The sequence below is a fragment of the Triplophysa dalaica genome, chromosome 4 (assembly GCF_015846415.1).
Source record: "Triplophysa dalaica isolate WHDGS20190420 chromosome 4, ASM1584641v1, whole genome shotgun sequence".
Classification (NCBI taxonomy): Eukaryota; Metazoa; Chordata; class Actinopteri; order Cypriniformes; family Nemacheilidae; genus Triplophysa; species Triplophysa dalaica.
Window position 1 is genome coordinate 25792350 of NC_079545.1, and position 16883 is coordinate 25809232.

The 16883-nt window shown below is 40.5% G+C and overlaps 1 protein-coding gene and 1 long non-coding RNA gene across 3 annotated transcripts in view; one reads left to right on the plus strand and one right to left on the minus strand.

The window, feature by feature from the left end:
* Nucleotides 1–1026: 1026 nt before the first annotated feature.
* Nucleotides 1027–1925, minus strand: LOC130419894 (uncharacterized). Its single transcript, XR_008906555.1, has 2 exons — nucleotides 1773–1925; nucleotides 1027–1561 (listed from the first exon to the last, which is right to left on the minus strand). It is a non-coding gene; the product is annotated as an uncharacterized LOC130419894 (long non-coding RNA).
* An 8231-nt stretch (nucleotides 1926–10156) lies between these two features.
* The window catches only part of rhobtb4 (Rho related BTB domain containing 4), a 43720-nt gene continuing 36993 nt past the window's right edge, over nucleotides 10157–16883 (plus strand). The window contains exon 1 of one of the 2 annotated variants that reach the window (XM_056745024.1): nucleotides 10157–10295. The gene's annotated coding sequence lies outside the window, so the exon portion shown is untranslated. The other variant, XM_056745023.1, reaches the window with a different exon arrangement.

A 16883-nucleotide genomic window follows, 5' to 3' on the forward strand; every position in this document is an offset into this window, starting at 1 on the left:
GAGCAGCAAGTTCTTACCAGGGAGTTCTTGGTACGTTCCTCACAGTGCGACCTGGTTTCATATGTCAGCTTTAAAGTCAATATGTATCTGTATCACATGAGAAACCAATGTCTTCATGGCATGCGGTTACATCTATTCATTCACAACAGGCTTGAATGTCACGTGGCAGACATTTTGTTGACATTTCTGATCATTTCCATAAAGGAGTCAAACAGCTAATATTGTTGAAACCGTAACCTGACTTTGTTATACCGGTGTAAGTAATGTTTTCTTATCTCTACAGAGAGGGCAAAGATGTCATTTTCTCTTATCTGTGTGCTTGTTCAAATATTCATTGGATAAAAAAGACAATCCTGTACTGAGTCCTACAGATTTTGTGTAGAATTGACCAACTTTTTGTGTATACTTTTGTGAGTGTGTGCGTGTTCTAGCTGCTCTGTCAATCTGGGAAGTCCACTAGTAACACATTTGGCGTCTGCCGTCCGATTGGATCTAAATTTGCTCTGCTGACACACTAAAACACAAACCTGATCCCAGACTCTCTCCAAATGCTTAAACCTTAGAAGTTTCTTACATTCATTCTATTTATCCCTCTTGCTGTGCTCCTCATCAACTTTTGTCCGATTTATAGCACAAAACCTGCACTAACTAAATCTACACAACCTCAGCATTGCTACATATGAAGTCAGATTTTAATTTTAGTTAATTAACTGTCAGTGTTTCCTCTTTCAGGAAAAAACACAGGCTACCAGTCACAAGATCCTAGAGGCTGTGACACCGATATGTCCTGTAAATAGAACACCTATACAGGGGTTTATATAAGAGACTGAGTTGATGGACCCGTGTGGTCTCCAGATGGACTTGCAGGCCTGGACAGCATGATCAAAATGAACAAACATTGACATCTAAATGAAGCAGAACAACAAACATTGTTTTTCCTGCTGGTTAAAGAGGACAGACACTGAATGAAGACATAATGTGTAAAGATTACAATTTTGACACATAAGAGACTGACCCAGACTGGAACACTGTGAATATATATTTTATTCTGAAAACACATGGATCTACTGGGTGGTGCTTCGGTTCTACAAGTGGAATAAAAGTTAGTATTTACACATTGGCCAGAATTAGTCAGCTTCCTCTGATATCCGTTTTATAACATACTGTATATTTTTATTTATACACTTATAGTAAATATATGGTTTAAGTGCATAGACGTTTCACTTTGGAGACACGATGAGCATACTGAAGGAATGGTTGACAATATAAGAAGTTTTGAAGGAACAAAAAGTATGAACCTGAAGGGTTCCTAGCTGTTCTCCGAGGATCCTACCAGTGTGGCATCTGGAACCCTGATCTGAAAAACCAACCATTTTAGTTTCATTTGTAGTGAGATGCACTTTACTTTCCTTTCATGGAAGCATGGTGTTTTAATATTTTTTGGTTTTTTGTAATGTTGCTCTGTAGCACTTTGTGAGACCTGAGTTTGAGACCTGTCTTGTGCTCACTTCCCGGTTCCTGTTTCCATCTCCTTCATCCGGCCATTTTCTGTCTGTCAACACTGTATCCAAATACACGTAAATACAAAAAATGGAAACGTTATGTAAGTATAAAAGAGCATGCAACACTATCAGAAATCTCCTGAAACATCTTGAAGCACAACACTTCTTTTCAAAGTGCAGAGCATGCGTTCAAACTCTTTGAGAAGCAACTTTGAGAAGCTCTTGCTCTGGGATAAGAAAAAAACATATAAATGCTCTAATAAAACTCACCTGCTGGTCCGGATTCAAAATCTCGCAGTAATTCAGAGGCCTGTTTTCACCAGAAACGATGAAAATAGACATGCAATGTTAATAAACTTGCATGATACGAAGATGTCAGAGCAGCGTAAGCAGTACTCGTTTCTGTTTCCATGGCGACCCCAATGTGCTGCTTGGAGGTGTGACACCAGGAGTCTGGCATGTGGCAAAGCCTACTGCCTATGTCTTGTTCTCTAGGTTTCTATTCATAGCGCTCAGTGGTGGGCCATGGTCAGGATGGGCATGTGGTGGGTACAGTTGGGCAATGCAGCCCGTCCCAAATCGGACCATACCATGCGGATTTCAGAGAAACTAGAAAGCCAGGGGGTTGGGGCACAGGTGTGTGGATTAACAGAATGCCAAACCTTAAAGGCAAGCATTTATTCAGGTATGAAATTGGTGAGGGTTGGTAAATGATGACAGAATTTATTTTTTTGTTTGAACTATCCCTTTAATTCTCAGTGGTTCAGTTCAAGTCTAAGAACCACCTGCTATTCAATGGTGACACACATTTTCCCAGATGAAAGCTCAAGGTCATTTTGGAATAAGAGTTTCTTTTTTGGAGAATTGTTTGCTCAAACCATATATTTTATTGATCAAATATGAAGAAAAATATCACTGTAAAACTAAAAAAAAACTGCACAATACATGTAATCCTGTCTTAGTTCATGTGAATAAACAATAAAATAATATTATTTTATAATTATGATAATATTTTAAATATTATTCTTTATTTGATGCTGCATTTGTTATTTATAGCTAGTATTCATTTATATTAAATGTTTAAAATATTAATATCTATAATATGAATTTTCACATTTGTTTTTAGTATATTTTAATGTAAACACCACAAATGAATGATAAACTATTTATAAATAACAATAAGCTAGATCAATTAATGAAAAAAAATTCATAATTTAATAAATGAATTTATGTTAACAAATTTCACTTTATAGTCGAGTATTAACCAACATTTCTTTGACAATTTGTTATCTCATATATTTCCTTGAAAGACATTCCCTGCTTTCACTGCTCAATAATCTCGACTCTAGCTTTGATTGGACACAAAGTGATCTCACGCAGTGAGGAGAGCTCAACCAGCCTGCCACTGGGCAGTTTTTTTGGGCAAAGGGGTTGAGCAGAATCCATGTAAATAACAGCTTTTGTGGGTGATTGTTCAAGCTCAATTGGCACCTCTGTAATGGGCTTTTGTAAAGTGGATCAGTGAGGAGAATGGCACGGCTCTATGCCACAGAAAACAAGTCATTGTGGGCTCTGCCTGTTTAGTGCCAGGGACACAGAGAGTTGCTGAGAGAAATTGATCTGGCCGAGCTTAACCCCTAGTCTTTCATGTGTCTATGGCTTTGGCCAGGCTTGGCTTTGTTAGAAATAGCTTACGTAAGCCTTTCCGACCCAATGATCAGCATTTTACCCCCCTGGGAGAAGGGAGAGGGACAGTGGACTACATTGAAACCACCCTAATTTCCTTTTGTGCCCAAGGGTACATCAATAGTGTTGTGCAAAACTGCTGGGAAAGACACTTTGGAATAAAAAAACCCAGCTGGGGTGATTGGTACCAAGAGAAATCAGCAACAATTTGTTGTTGTTGTTGTTGTGTACCATAGCCTGTACATGAATACAACATATACAGTTTAGTATATTGAAATAATGTGGAACTGATGAGTCAGTTATTTCATGAAGACACATTTTTTTAATGTTTTGGTGACACTCTAAATCTGAAATGACACGGATGAGTCTGCACACATCCTACTGGCCTACTTCAGATAGTACTTTGTGAAACATGGCATGAGGTAGCAGGCATGAGGGAGTTTTTTTGGAACTGATCCCAGCATGTCTAAAGATTCTGTTAATATCAGCAATTGCCACAAGGTTATACAAACTAGGTCATTTGTTGAGACAGCAACTGTTTTTTGAACCCCCACCTGTAAATATCTCCTGGTCTGTGTAAACCTTTTTCACCCTTTTCACATGTACCTTCAACAAGACCTGGGGCCGTATTACAGAAACATCCTAACTCAAAATTCTACCTATCAGTTTTGTAACCGTGGCAAAATCATGATTTAGGATCTTAACGGCATAAGATTGGAAGTTTTTGCATTACAGTTCTTCAAAAATTTGGTAGAATGCATCACAGGAATGAAATATTAAATAAAGGTGAAATATTTTTTTATTCTAAACAGCACATTTTTATTCTGAAAATGAACTGAAATATATATTTCACTCAATTAGTGTAAACACATCATGTACTATTAGTGTAATGGACAATACTGCATATGATCATAATGCCAGTAAACAATATACAGTATAAAATTAATTTGTTACAAAATCCATATAAAACAAATTTTCAATTGAAGTCATTTGTTGGATTAAGAATACTTTGGAAATTCAGAAACGTTTAGGACTTTCTGGCCTAAACAGTCCCATGTGTAAAAATATGGCACACATTATGTCAAAATAAACATTTAAAGGATCCTACAGATTTTCTTAAAGAAATAACTTTATTGTATTTCTGTTTTATTTTCTGGGTTTGAATAATACTATGTATATAAATTACTTTTACTTCTTTTTTTCATTCATTATGGTTTTGTACCGCATGAGGCAATCAACAAGATCTACACAGTTTATGTAGTTGTTTGTTACACATAGGATTTTACTGCTCAATCTGTTACACTGCCTTTTCTATTTCACAAGTTCGCTTCGCAGATAATAAGCAGGCCTAAGGATAATGATAGTATGCGTATTTGGTGTGCTGTCCCGGGGAGTAGGCTCCAAGCTCAGTAGTTCCTCCGAACTCGGAGCGCCCGCCCCTTCGCCGGGGAGATGGCCCCGGGCCAGTACGTGCCTGGACTCAGGTCGTTAATTATCTAGTTGGTGAGATTGGTTATAGCCAACCAGCCAGATTAGTTGATCCTCCCACACTTTGTTAATAAAACATTGTTTAAATGACAAATCTGTAGGTCACAAACATTATTTACTAAATTAGGAAAATATATGCAAGACATTGTGGAGATTCCGGTGTTTTTATGTCTTATAAACTATTGACAGAGTATTCAATTCAATTCAATTCAATTCAAGATTATTTATATAGCACTTTTCACAATGTGCATTGTTCCAAAGCAGCTTTACAGTGGCAAACAGGAAAAACAGAAAAGGAAAACAGAGCACAGTGCATGGTGTTTATAGAACAAGCAAGATCATTCTAATAAATAATATCTAATTGATAAATAAATAAATGCAGTCTCCCGGTGAGCAAGCCAACACTGCCCTGCTGTGGCGAGGAACCCAAACTCCAATGATTGATTGATGGAGAAAAAACCTCGGGAGAAACCAGGCTCAGCCGGGAGGGCCAGATCCCCTCTGACGTGTCATAGCTGCACTCAGTGACCCCGACCAAAAGCCACCGAGCAAATATCCACGAGGAAGAGCCCACCATCTGCAACCCAAAAAGTCCCACCCAACAACCTCCAATCAGGGCCACTGAATGCAGCTATAACTTCAAACTGCTGACATGTGATGTAAGTTTAGCATTAAATACCAAGTGTAACATCAGCATTAATGTGACAAGTAGTCCGTCTTTGTTCTTGGTTGGGGATGTAGTGTTCTGAGCTTGGATGGTCCGATGGTCGTATTTCTCTTGGGTGGTGGTGGAATTGCCTTAGATGGAGCTGGGATGGTCAGTCAGTCTGCAGCTGTTGCTGGCGTAATCTCTGGGTGGGGATGGGCATATGTCGTTTATCTGGACCAGGCGGAATTTCTTCCTACCTCGGGATGGGCATCCCGAGGTGAAGGCAGAAGGAGAATAATGAGCGTAGCTGCTGTTCATTAACTATTCATTAAGTGAAAGCTTGGCTGAAAAGACATGTCTTTAATCTAGATTTAAATTGGGAGAGTGTGTCTGACCCTCGAATAGTCTTAGAAAGGTTGTTCCAGAGTTTAGGTGCTACATATGAGAAAGCTTGTCCCCCTTTGGTGGATTTAGTTATCCTAGGTGTCATCAAAAGTCCTGAGTTTTGAGATCGTAGAGAGCGTGATGGGTTGTAACGTGATAAAAGCTCTGTTAAGTGTGTAGGGGTTAAACCATTTAAAGCTTTGTAAGTAATTAAAATAATTTTTAAATCAATACGATACTTAATGGGTAGCCAGTGAAGCGATAAAAACTGGGGTTATGTGATCGCATTTTCTTGACCTGGTAAGAACTCTGGCAGCTGCATTCTGAACTAACTGTAGTTTGTTTATTGATAATACAGGACAACCACTAAGTAGAGCATTACAATAGTCAAGTCTTGTGGTCACAAATTCATGAATAAGCTTTTCTGCTTCAGCAACACATAAAATATTTTGTAATTTGGCAACATTTCTAAGGTGGAAGAAGGCTGTTTTTGTGATATTTGAGATGTGATTTTTAAATGACAGTTTGCCGTCTAATATAACGGAAGGTCAAGCAGGACTAAGAGTGAGATGTTACCTTTATCTGACGCAATAAGAAGGTCATTTGTAATTCTAATGAGCGCAGTTTCAGTGCTATGATGCGGTCTGAAGCCAGACTGAAACTTTTCGTTCATGTCATTATTTTGACATTAATCAACCTAAATAATTCACAGCATTTACAGTTAAAGTAAATTCCTTTGCAATATTTTGTGTTCATCCTCTTTTTAATATTTTGATAATAACAATTATGATATTTATATTTCAAATATTTATACGTACATTCCTTTTATTTATTTTGTCCTGACACTGTAAACATTTACAGTCACGCATTTCTTGAGAGGAAGCCACTGAATAAGTGGAAGAATAAAGAAGAAATTTGCTGACCAATGTAAATAAATGAATTGACAGGAATGTGTCAGGGTTCGGATCTTAACCTCACTTGTTTTGTTCTGTCCTGTCTGTTGTGTTTTTGTCGAAAGCATGGGAGAGTATTACTCACCCTATGTTCGGAGTATGTGGTAACTCCGTACCCTTGTTTTCCACTTTCCTTTAACACGCCTGATTCTTGTTTCGTTCATTCTACTCACCTGATTTCACTGTACGGTTAATTCACCCATTTCTTAAACCCCTCTGAAACCACCACACTTTGTCCGATCGTTAGCTTGTCTAGTTTCGTGACCACTGGTCGTGAACTTAACGCTTGCCTTTGAATATACAACGCTTGCCTTTGAATATACAACGCTTGCCTTTGAATATACAACGCTTGCCTTTGAATATACAACGCTTGCCTTTGAATATACAACGCTTGCCTTTGAATATACAACGCTTGCCTTTGAATATACAACGCTTGCCTTCGAATATACAACGCTTGCCTTCGAATATACAACGCTTGCCTTTGAATATACAACGCTTGCCTTTGAATATACAACGCTTGCCTTTGAATATACAACGCTTGCCTTTGAATATACAACGCTTGCCTTTGAATATACAACGCTTGCCTTGGAATATACAACACTTGCCTTGGAATATACAACGCTTGCTTTGGAATATTTAACCCTTTCCTTGGAAACGTAACTCTTGCTTTGGATTCTATGCTCAGGATTTTCTCCTTTACCTTGTGAAGACTCTTGCATAGTCAATCTGTTTGGGATATCTAACTTTTGAGTGTGCACCTTTGTCCTGTCCAGGCTCCTGTGCTGTTTGTGTCCTGCACGGTGTTCCCCATATCTCCACAGCTGCCCAGACGACCTCATCTCCTCGGTTCGTGTCCCGTGAGGCTCTCCCTGAATCTCGGCTTCCGGGTTTGGCGTAGCAGTACACCGGGGTTTGCTGAACACGATTCCTCCGGACCAGTGCTCCTCTCTATCCTGCTGTCATTGCTATTAGAGGTTGTGGAGTAGTCATGCTTTCTCCTTCGGAATCTCGCCGACACGGACATCAGAGAGGCGGAACTACCTTTGTCCTTGGAAATTCGGACACTGGCTGAAAAGTCATGTTTTTTCCCCCTATCTCTCGTTCATGGATTTTTTTAAAGACTACAGATTGGTCTCTGTAGTAGAGTAGGCGGGGCGAGACCGTGGTTCGAGTCCGGTGAGTAATTGTGAATTAGCGCCAGCTGTGCGCACACCGGGCTCGAATCACGTAGGAGATGGGAGCATAAAAGGAACGAGCGACCGGACCGTCGAAGAGAGAGGACCGGGCCCGAACTTATGTTATGTTTGTATTTATATTATGTTTTGTTCGCCGGCGGTCGTCCGTGAGGGGCCGCCGGCTGTTATATTACTTTATTAAATGTTTTGAATGTTTGCCGGTTCCCGACTCCTTCCTTCCCTTTTATTGAGATTTATTACATTGGTGCCGAAACCCGGGAGGAAGGAGAGACATGCTGTCGGAGAGTCCTCGCCGCCGAGTGGCCTCGCGGTGCCGGAGAGTTCGGGCAGCGCGGACGAAGGGCGTCCGCCAGTGGCTGCCCGAAGCGGTGGCTCTGGGGAAACGGAAGTGCACAGTGCGGCCACCGTCAAAACTTCGGTGGAACGGCGACCTTTGCTGCCGCGCCCCTGGGTCGAGGTGGGGTGGCTTTCGTCCAAGTGGGAGCGGGGGGGTTGCCGCCGTCCGCCAGAGGCCGGAGCCTGTGTCCGTCCCCCGAGGGGGAGGAGCAGGGGGCGGAAGTGCCGGGTGAGCCACCGCCTGCCAGAGGCCGGAGCCTGCGTCCGTCCGCCCAAGGGGGAGGAACAGGGGACGGGGAACCCGCCCCGACTCCCGGATAAAGGAGGAGCCACCGCCGGCCGCCAGGGGGCGGACGGTCGAGCCGTCCACCGAAGCCCCAGGGCCACCGCAAGGCACCGCGAAGGAGAGTACTCCGGCTGGTTGAGGAACGAGCGGCAGCATGTCGGGGAACCGGATTTTTTTTTTTTTCCTCTCTCCCCTCTCTCTTTCCGGTCGCTCCGAGGGCTCCCGTCTCCGTTGTCTCGTCTCGTCGCTGCATACCCCCCACCCCACCCCCCCCCGAGGGAGGGGGAGGGAGCTTGCACAGTCGCGGGGGTACCCCCCGGCCTGTGAGGGGTGATGGGGGTATGTAGTAGAGTAGGCGGGGCGAGACCGTGGTTCGAGTCCGGTGAGTAATTGTGAATTAGCGCCAGCTGTGCGCACACCGGGCTCGAATCACGTAGGAGATGGGAGCATAAAAGGAACGAGCGACCGGACCGTCGAAGAGAGAGGACCGGGCCCGAACTTATGTTATGTTTGTATTTATATTATGTTTTGTTCGCCGGCGGTCGTCCGTGAGGGGCCGCCGGCTGTTATATTACTTTATTAAATGTTTTGAATGTTTGCCGGTTCCCGACTCCTTCCTTCCCTTTTATTGAGATTTATTACAGTCTCCAACAACGCCTTTCTAGGGGACTACTCGCCTACATTGCTCCGCACGAACTTAAGGGGAGCAGAACAGTCATTCTCCATGGGGTTGACGTCATATGACCTGTGAGTTCCTTTAGAACGTTTCTCACTCAGTGAGACCGAACATTGCTGTTACTAATTCTCCCCTGGTCTTACGGCCGAGCGCTCGAGCCCTAGTCTGAATCTTGTGGGTACCCATTGTGATCAATGACTGTGTAATCTTGACTCTTGTTCATTGACATTGTTATTGCCCTACCAAGTATTGTTGCATTAAAAAGATTTTTGCATCCCGCACCTGATTCCGGAGTAATCCCTAACAGGAATGGTCGCCATTATATCCTCACAGATCTGTTTTTTTCTTAAGCATTTTTAAGCATTAAACTGTGTATGTGACCCTGGACAACAAAACCAGTCTTATGGGTCAACTTTTCGAAATTGAGATTTGACATATCTGAAAGCTGAATGCATTCTACTGATGTATGAGGTGTTAGAAAAGGACAATGTCTTCCTGAGATACAACCATTTAAAATTCTGGATTCTGAGAATGCAGAATAATCAAAATATTGAGAAAATTGCCATTGAAGTTGTTAATCGGGCGCACTGTGGCAGGCCATCCATTTACAAAAATAAAGTTTTAATATATTTAAGGTAGGAAATTAAAAAATATCTTCATGGAACACAATTACTCCATATCCTTATGATTTTTGGCATAAAAGAAAAATCGATAATTTAAACCCATACAATGTATTTTTGTCTTTTACTAAAAATGTTCCCGTGCTACTTAAGACTGTATTTGTGATCCAGGGGCACATGTTAATGACAACAGGCTACAACTCAATCTATAGGGCATGTCTTTGTATAAAACACATGTTTTACCACATCATCATAAACAACCTTTCCTGCCCATCACCTGCTCGATTTTAAACTAAAGCTTAAGCCCAAACCGACGCACGCCGCTGTCCACGCGCTGTCGCGCTCCACTTTATGAATGGATGGGAGTGGCGCTGTAGTGTGAGTGTCAGTGTCGTCACGCTGTTAATAGGCTCTGGCGCTCGCCAGTGGATTTGACAGGACAGCAAGTGGACACCGCGACATCACACGACAACATCTAGAGTCTGGCATCAGGGGCAAAAGGCAACCGGAGGCGATACGGTGAGCACCCAGCGCTGTGTGACAGTTCACATGTTTGAGAGGTGGGAGGATGTGTTCCGAGGACAAAGGAATCGCTGGCATGTAGTTTTTTTGTCCGCCCATAGTTAACTGGGGCACGTTTACGGACCGAATAATAAAAGTTACATCCCTGTATCACATTCACGTTCGTGTAAATTCTCACTCAACTATTTAATGACCGACGTTGAATTTTTTCGTGCTTAGTCACTAACGCTCCCTTAAAAATAGCTAAAACTCACAGAATCTTGTATTGTTTTTGGAGTATGCGGTGCAATATCTGAATGTCCCGAAGTGCATTCCTCCACAGTTCATGTAAAGTGATCGTTGTTCAAAGGCGTGACAAAATCAAACGGACGAGACAGTCAACTCGCATCAGCACCACAATATCCACCCTCTCAGTAAAGCGTCTGCAGATTTGGGCGATACGAACACATTTCGTCTTGTCTGTGTGGAAGCGCTCTTAACCCGAAGTCCTGCGATCCCCGGACCGTCAGAACTGCTGTTCGGCAACTACACCACTGAGTCTGTGGCTGAACAAACTCTATGACTTACGACAGATTTGTATTCATCGTTTTGGAAGAAGGACGCTAAGCTGCATCGTTTTATAAAGTTTAAAGCAGTGAACGTATCGACGAGCTGTGCAACCCGAAACCCGAGAAATCTCACTAAGGTAAGCGTTATTCCCAGTCAGAAAACTTTATTTTCCAAAATAAATGTCGCATGTATTTTGGTTCGGGTGTGTGCATTGTATAACGAGAAAGTTGGTTTGTTTTGTAACAGTTTAGTTTTGTTAACTTTAGTGATTTCAGTAGCCTATTCTGTCAATAAGTTTTGTGCCATTATTGTGTACATAGTTGCTTTTTCTGAGGTATGCTCTAAGCGTGTTATGGTATGTTACGCAGCCTATGACTCCAGCTCACCTATAACTCTCACTTCCCAAAATGACGATGTCTTCACGTTACGTCAAGTGCAACTTTCACATCTGAGCGATTTCTTCTTCTTCAAGAGCTTAATGCCAATGTCTAAAGTTGCGTTTTTGGATGACTGTTGCCATGCTCTGGCAGTGTTGTAAAAAGAGCGAGCTGCCCACCTGCATAGGCATCATTGGCGCGTTCTGGGTCTGGCAACGCGCGTCCTTCCAAAATGTTACATGTTGAAATTATGCCCACAAATAGACAGCTCAATATTTTTTTGGAACACAGCCAATGTTTGTTTTGTCAACTATATATCAATAAGTCCCCACGAGTTAGTTGTATAATATAGGCTAGTGATTTATATAGATTGGTTTCTATAGATAGATCTCGATGGTTCCCCGGCAAATCGGCCTGCGTCACACTTAAATGAATTCATATTGTTTCCACGTAAATTGTATTTTCGGGGAGTTCGCACAGCTGCGTAAACACTCACTGCTAGTCATAGTCCACACCGCACCATTCTATTCTTTCTTATAATGAATCAAAATCCTAATGCAAGAACAAACGCATGATAATTACGATTTAATTACACGTATTAGATTACATTTCAATTTTATTTAAAAAAGAACTTGGGTCGTTTTAAACAATGGAAACAGATGGAAATTCTTTGTAACATCCATTTGATTTAGGCATTTGGATATCTTTTATGATCTGATCTGTATCCATGACTGAGCTGACTGATTTGTGTAAGCTCTGTTAACGAAACTTGCCATTGTTAAACTCACAGATTCATATCTGTAGATTTGAGGGTGCCCTCATTGTTTGGACAATACAATGGTCTTTAAAGAAAAACGCACAGAAATGAATAATAACTGACTTTGTGTTGTCAAACAAAAGACAGTTAAAGCAGACGAATTACATGCTGTTCCCACCCATTTATTCTTCATGGAACTAAAACCACTGTTGCTTGGGTGAGGCATATCGTGGAGCTTGTTGCCACCCACTCTCTCTCTCTCTCTCTCTCTCTCTCTCTCTCTCATTTTTCTCTTTCCAACTCCGAGACTCTTGATGACTTGAGCTTTCCAGAATGCTTGCACTCCACACATTCCAGCCCTCTCAAGCACCAAGGAGCTGGCCAGCTCTACACAGCTGGGAACCATATAAGACTGTGGGGCAGATATTGAGCAACATATTTAACTCGGTTCTGTACTCACTATGGCCTGACACAAGAAGGAAAGGGAGGGGTGTTCTGTATTCCCCTTGTTTCTTTAACGGGCCAAAGAGCCATGCAAATCCCAACTCCCTTTAGGAATACATACAGATGTGAATGGTGCAAAATTGCGATGGCTCATGTCATAACACTTCAAATGATGACTGAAGTACACACAAAGAGCATATTTAGAAACTACAAGGGCAAATTATTCATTCTGAACGCATGCGTGAGATTAAATGCTGTTCATTCTTGGTGACTGCCAACAACTGACCTCTGTATACACGCGCACGCACATGCATATACGAATATGGAGAAGAGCAAACATTTTTCCCCAAAGCACAGCCGTCCATCTGTGCTGGGAAAATGCAGTTTAGAGAGATGGTTACAATGCTCTATCTCCCTCTGCGATTTTGGCTGCTCTCACAGTTGTTTTTGAAACGGGAGAGTATGCAAAGAAAGTTGAGGCCAGGACAGCAGGCCGATAGAAAGAGAAAAGAGAGGGAATGGGAGGAAAAAGAAAAGAGAAGATCTTCAGGAAAACATGCAAAGGCTTGTGGGAAGGAGGTTCTCAGCTGCATTCAAAAAGATAGTTTGAAAGGGACAATATAGAGACGGAAACAGTTTCCCGGCTGTCATCACAAGTCAGTAAGGGAGATAGGGGTAGTAGAAAAATGAGTAAAGTAGTAAGTCACAACTGTAAGTCTTGGTAATATATAGAGAAGGGACCCTTCAGAGAAAAAAATTGAATCTGAGCACTCTCTGTTATTGAGTATTTTTGCTAGAGGTCTCACAGCCCTTTTTCGCATTTAGCCAAAGAGAGGCAAAAGGTCTTGTGTTGTTTTTTGTTTTTTTGTTTGTTTAAACTAGAAAACAACCATCCACTTAGACAGAAAAATATGCTTATATATACAGTATATATATATATATATATATAGTTAGAATATTACGAAAAAGCAAAATTTCCTCCTTTTTTCAAGTTACATTTATTACTGCTTTGTTGTTACTTAAGCATGTTAAAATGTTTAGCTTTTCTGCTTTCTGTTTGTCTGTTCATATGTGCATACTTTGAGATCCATGGAAACAGATAGAGTTGCATATTGCACAGCTATTGACACTTTTAGGTAGCATGAACCCTGTCACACAGAACTGGTCACCACTACAGGAGACTGAAGTCATTGCCTTAAGATACCAACATATTTTCATCTTATTATTGTTTTCAGTTTAACAAGTTAAGGGGGTTTTATACTAGTTTTATACTGTAATTTTTTGATTCGTCTTAGACCTGGTTGGACTGGTAAGGTTCATGTTGAAAACCCTTTCTTAAGATTTTTTTCAATGTGAATGATTGACATAATATGTAAAATTCTTTTTAAACCACTAAAATGTCGAGAATCACTGTTGCATTCTATTATTCTAAATGTTAGTCTGTTTGTTCTTGTACTAGTAGGCCATGTAGTGCTATTCGAATTCAGTCACATTCATCTGTATGCACATTCACTTACAAGTCATTTATAGATTTGTTAAATCCCTTTGCAGTTTTTTTATGTATTTGCATACATTGCATACACGGCTTTTGTTTAGTACTGTATGTACACAGATCTCACATTTAATTTACAGAAACATAAAAAATATGCTTTTTCTAGAAGGCCTTGGGTAGCTAGATGATTAAAAAATCTTTAATTTGAAGTCAACAAAATTATTTGTTTGGCAAAAGACCAAACATTTGTCAAAAGACCAACTCTGACACAAATAGATCCTAAACTTGGTCAAAACACACTGGTTGTGGAATAGGGAAATTGGACATGACACGTCACAACCCATTTGCATATTATGGAGCAGACTATTAACTGTCCTGTTTTTATTATTTTTAGTTTGTTTTGTTTTGACTTATGAGGCTTCTGCTGGGTCATATTTAAACAGGAACCATATCCAAAATCGACACTAGTCGGGGTTACATATTTTTCAGTTTCATTGCTTTAAGTTCATGTGGATCAACTTGGGGTTCGGAGAAGGTAATAGAATGAAATGTTCATGCTTCCTTCACGGTTAAAGTTATCATCTAATTTCCTAAATGTAACACATGCAAGACATTATGACTCCCTTAAGTTTTCCTAAATCTATTTTGGGTAGGTGTTGGATTCATTCAAAGATAATTTTGAGGCCTTGTTTATACTCCTATGCTTGCTGCATGTACATATGGGTATGTTCCTATGTTCATTAGTCTGTGTGAGGAGGAGAGCAGAAAACTTAAGATAAAATCAATCACATGATTTAAATCCTAGATTTTAACTAAATTAAAAACCTTATTTAGTAAAGTTTTTACTGCTATACAATTTACATGAAACAAGAACACACATGTTGACACAAATGCATTAATATAAGGAGACATATACCTTCTGTACAGTATAAATTTGTTTGCCGTTTATGAGCTGCCAAAGCAACGTAACTGATTGAACTGCCTGCCATCCACATTCCAAAATAGCACACCCAACATGACCGGTGATCTCATAATAGGATATACATTAGAGTATATTTTGCCAACACACCAAGTGAGTCAGCAGGAAAACCCTGAACTGCAGGGAGTGTCTGGTGTGGCATTTTTGTTAGGAAAACCCACAACTTGAAACTGCTTGCAGCAGTAATTCCTTCCATAACAATGCACAAAAGACAAAATGTCTTAGACTAATGTTATACAATATACAGTATCAATCTTAGCTGTTGCATAAAGTTTCAGACACTATTTGCATGTATTTTTGAATGAATGAATAAATAAATAATTGTCCTTTTAAGCTGAGTGGGATGTACTGTATTATAGCACGAACACACCTTTCAAGAATGACAACTAACAAAAGAAGTTTTAGATTATGAAACATTACACAATTGACAGTTGAGCTGCAGTTATGTGTTCTTGTTGTTTTGAAAAACCTAGTAGGTTATATGACCAAGTAAGCAAACTAATATAGTAAGTTATCTTGGTGTGGTGAAATCAAGTTTGGCAAGCAACTGCTCATTCCTGTTGACTTGACGTGTTTAAAAATGTTACAAATATTTTTGGGGGCAGCAGTACACATCATAACATTGTAAAATCCTTACACGGTGTATACACCGGACGCAGGGCGATGCGACAAAAGACCTATTAGAATCCATTATAATGAAAAATTTGGTCCACAGTGAACATGGGATTGTCGCGCCGTGCCCAGGGGTGTCTGACACGTTCTGAAAAGGCCGTCCCCTGGTTGCTGGCTGCAGTACAGGTCATAACAGGCCCATCATAAAATGGACAAGCGCCACACTATAAAATCCAATTACACTTCCAATATTTTTTTCCAAAGATGTTTTCTGGTATTTTATCACGTTGATGTATGTCCAAGTGTTCGTTTTTTGAATAAGTTTGGTTTTAGTTAGTTATAGGATGTTATAAAAATGGGGTGCGGTTACATGATTTCTTCAATTACGATTGAGTCATCAGGGAATATGGGCAGGTCCTTGATACCACACTGTACACACTTCGTGCTCATTACTACGCATACTCTGGCTCTACTGACGATTCCTTCTGCGAATGCCCGGGCTCCAAACTGACATTTTTGAGTAAAATGTCAATGCCCATCGTCGGACATTTTATGATCAATTCATTACAATGGAAGGAAGTGGCATCACGCTGTCCATTTTTTATACAGTCTATGGTCGCGCCGCATCCAGTTTGGACACGGTGTCAGTGTTAAATGGATAATTAAATAAAAAATAATCGGTTAAATCATTATTTATTCATCCTTATTTTGTTAGACACATGTATATGCAACACAAATGCCGATATTTTGAGAAGTGTGTCTCAAAATGTGTTTTTGTGTCTGTACAATGAAAGTCAATGTGGGCCACTTCTGTTCTAATGTAGTGCCAACATTCTTCAAAATATCTTCTTGTGCTTTTTTTTAATTACATGATGGTAAGTAAAGGCTGAAAGAATTTTCATTTCTGTTTAAGGCTAATTCACACTGATCCAACAAAGACTTACAAACACTGACATTCGGATTTAGAATGAATACGTGTGTTGGCATTCAGCGTTTAATGAAATCATCCAATTGTCTTTTCAAGAAGAGCTAGTTTTATTGTTGAGTCAGTTAACAAAAACCTGAAAGGGTTTATATTACTATCTGGAAAACCACTAGAATGTGGTTCCTCCCAATCATTATGCCTTGGCTTTTGTGCATCAGTACATTTCAGTTACTGTCACCATTGTTAAAACACACCCCAGTTCGACAACGATCAATTAATAATTGTTGTTCAAAAAGTTTAAGATCACAGCTGGCATTGGTTTTGTTCCATGTACGTAAGCCACTGCACTGGTGTTGTGATGGTCATGCCATGTGATTGTTATGTTTGTTATGGTTATGTTTGGCCAATAGGAGCCTAATGTGACAGCCCCATGAATAATACCGATTTTTA